This window comes from Ipomoea triloba, chromosome 9, assembly GCF_003576645.1.
Source record: "Ipomoea triloba cultivar NCNSP0323 chromosome 9, ASM357664v1".
NCBI lineage: Eukaryota > Viridiplantae > Streptophyta > Magnoliopsida > Solanales > Convolvulaceae > Ipomoea > Ipomoea triloba.
In genome coordinates this window covers 14,530,181-14,534,216 of record NC_044924.1, presented here as the reverse complement: position 1 = coordinate 14,534,216, position 4,036 = coordinate 14,530,181, and positions in this window count along the sequence as shown.

Genomic DNA, 4,036 nt, shown 5'->3' with positions numbered 1-4,036 from the left:
CATTTTGTGCATTACAATAAAATAACATTACAAATTAAAATGTACTCCGTAATTTTTAGACCGTGCATCGCACGGGTACAATGCTAGTTATATAAATTATAACATCGAATATTATATATCGCAATTTATGAAATTGGCTGGATAGATTACGTTTTTTGATGTTTTCTTACTTGAATTAGAGCAAATAATTGTCCAATTACTCGTGCGATGTGCGGGAATTTTTTTTTATTATATATTTAAATAATAAAAATAAAGATGAAATTATAAAAAATTCTAATATTGAACGTGTACATTTATTTGATTATAAGATTAGTGCAAAAGTATTACTCAATTTATTAAATAATATATGACTTGTTTGTCTACAATTATCATAAAAAGATCGATATGTAATATAACTTATATAATTATATTATTATTAAAAAATATGGAAAAAGTGAGAAATAATTTAATTGTAATTATTATAAAAATAAAGTCAATGACCAATGTTTTGCTTAATTACCATAATAATTATTAGGCAATTATTATTACTCAATTACTATATACTAATATATGTGCAATTACACTTTTATACCTTAAGTATATTCATTTTCACCGTATTGTATTTAGTTTTTTCTTCCTCCTCCATATTTGAATGAATTAATTTTAATTATTATAAAAAATCTAACAACCCATGTTTAATTAATTTTTATCAAGTTTAAATGATTTAAAGTTTTCAAAGAAAAGTGTAATTAAATTTTTTAAGTTTTTAAATAATTTTCAGTCAATTAGTAATATCCTTTTTCTTTTCTAATTTGCCTAATTTCCGCTTCCTTTTCCATTAGGATCTTTTTATGTTTTCAATCAATTAGTAAAATCAGTTTTCTTTTCCATTTTATCTTTACTATTGTTTGGTCTGAAATTTCACAAAGGATAATTTTATTTTTATTAATAATAGTATATATAAGTATTCAAATTATTATTATTGGTGTAAATAATATTTAATAAATTATCTTTTTCTTATAAAATTGCACAAAATTTGTTTACATTATTCTCACAATTATAATGGTTTAATTATACTCAGAACTTGGGAATAAAATTTTGTTGCCTATTAAACTTTATTATTTTTTTACCAATTAATTAATAATATTAGTATGTACGAGAAAGTTGAAGGGGGGTTACTTTTAATTTATTAATAGTATTGATACGTGGATATAGAAACAAAATTACCTATTAATAAATATTAGTTAATTTCTATTTTACATTTTCTTACCAAATAAGCTTTATTAATTATTTGACCAATAAAATATATAATTAATTTACTACAAAAGTTTGGGCTGGAAAATGAAATAGGAGGATTTTACTTTTATATATAGTATAGATAGATAGTATAGATTTGATACCTCTTTAAAGTTCATAAAAGTATATTTAAGTGAAAAAAAAAAAATCTATCTCACCTATCCTTATCAGTTACATTTTTCATCATAAGTATTATAGTTTTCTTTTTTTTTTTTTTGGCAAAAGTATTATAGTTTTCCTAGTAATTAACTCTTCAACCCCTAAATTTTAAATTTTAATTTAAATGTATCACATTTTTTCTTAAAGTATCACATTTATCTTCATAAGTAACGTAACAATCAATTTATCCATTATAAGTATAACACTTTTTCCTCATAAGCATTACATTTTTCCTTTTAAGTAACGATCAATCAATCAATTAATTTAGCCATATTATTAGTATTACATTTTTCCCATAAACAATTCTTCAACTCCTAAATACTACATTTTGATTTAAAAGTTTTATATTTTTTAATTTCTTAAAAGTATCACACTTTTTTTCTCATAAGTATTACAAATTATCTTGAAGTAGTAAAAACTTTACTATTGATCATTATTATATTTTCCATAATAAATATTACATTGTATCTAGACCGAACCGTTTTATAGATAAGGATATGTAAGACGGTCCTAAAGGAAATTTGAAATCACCGTAAAAAAAAAAAATCATTATAGTAATGTATTAAATTTTGATATTATATTAAATGATGAACTTTAAAAACTCACCATTTTCTAGTTTTTCCCCTTTAAAAGGGACCCTCCCCTTACAGCAGTAATACAAAACGTGTAGGGTGAAAAACAACATGATAGGAAGGATCTTTGGTTCGAACTACTCTCTACAGAATAACTTCATTTCAAAACTCTTCAATTCCTTCATGGGCAGTGCCAAAAGCAAGGGTTGTTCAAGTGAGCCTCAGCCCATTCTGACAAAGGCTCCGCTACAAGTTGATGACCTCCCATTAGTCAAGGAAGAAGATAGATCTTCGGAGAGGGTGTTCAATGAGGACTCAAAGGGAGAATTTGAAAGAGAATTGGATTACAAAGAGGAAGTAGTTGAGAATGACATCTCGGAGAATGTTGATGGAGAGGATGGAAAGGGTGAAAATGAACAAGACAAGCTACTTGATGGGATTTACGTAGCTGAGGCGGTGAGGAAGAAGCAGGTTAGACTTTGTTTAATTATTAGTTTTTTTTTTTTTGCTTTTAAATTTTTTTTTAATAAAAATTAAGAACATTGTTAAATTTTAATTTATAAAAATAAAAAGAAAACTATTTTAAATTTAATTTTTTTATATATAAAAGTACTCATCATTTATCTGAAAAGTTACAACAATCTAGAGTAGCAATAGTTTTTATAATGAAGATAAATTGTTTTGGGATTAGGCAAAAGTGGAATAAAATTATGAGTGATTGTAATAAATAAGGTGGTATTTGTTGTGGGAAAATAGACATTGAACGTACGATATACATGTTGTAGAGAGGCTATTGTGAAACAAATATATATGTAGTACCATTTGTGTAAGTAGCGCCTTGGATATTTATCAAGAACACATGCTTGAAGGGTCTCACCTTATAAGTCCCATATAATTTTAAAACTTTAAAGCGCTCAACACGTACTTTAGAATTCTATCTTTTATTCATAGACTTTTGAATGTTGATTCCATCAAATTGCCAAAGCTGCAGGGTAGTATATCACGTAAATTTTATTTTAATATTTTTCAAATTGGCCTAAGCTGTAATTTTTGTTTTATACTTCTTTTAATTGCTCATTATTTTCAAAGGCTGGAGTTCAATCTGTTGGCCTTACTGGAGCTAAAAAGAGGAAATCAGGTCCTGTTAAAAGGTTCAAAAGTGTTCCTTCCACCATCATTAATGAAATTATGAGTGATGATTTTGAGGATATGCGTAATGACATTACAGAGATTGTGAAAGTTGTATCCTTTCCAATTTATTCAACGGATGATACTGACATCCAAGATGTTGATGAAATCATGTTATTGGTTAAAAGGTTTGTGACTCCACAACTTTCTCGTATTTTATGATTACTTTTAATAACATCTAATATGTAGGGTATGGTTGAATGGAAAGAACTCATCCATCCTTAACCAAAGTTAAAAGTTTGATCCTTAGTTTTAGGTATGCAATAGCCTTAAAATTAACTCCAAGGCAGTTGGCTTACTACCATAAGATGGGGCATGAGCTCTACTGAGGGTTATGTATTTGTGGAAATTATTTTTTAATTTTTAGTTGTTAAGATATAAATATACTTACTTCAATTCTATGCCTGCAGGTCTAATGGGAAGCATATAGTGGTGAACAAAAACTTCCTCAAGGAACATTACTTAAATATGGTTGGAAAATTTTTTTCATCCTGCATTATTGTTGGTTAGTTTATCATTCTAATGTTGCATTAACTCATGGAGTTGTTTTTTGTTAATTGTGCAGTTGATACATTTCTATGAGAAACTACTTTTCTCTTGAAGTAATCCTCATGATGGGATCGGGGATTGATATTGTCAAAGGGGGAACCATGCATTCTGGCTTCAATAATCCATCCTTTTTCCATATTATTGCAACTTAATTTACTTTTTGCAGTATGATGCAAGATGAACAATGTTGTAGATTTCAACAATTTGCATTTGTTTAAACTTTATGAATTTGCATTATTTGCAGCATATGCTTAAGTCTATTTTGGTCTCTTTTTTTTTTTTTTTTTTTTTTT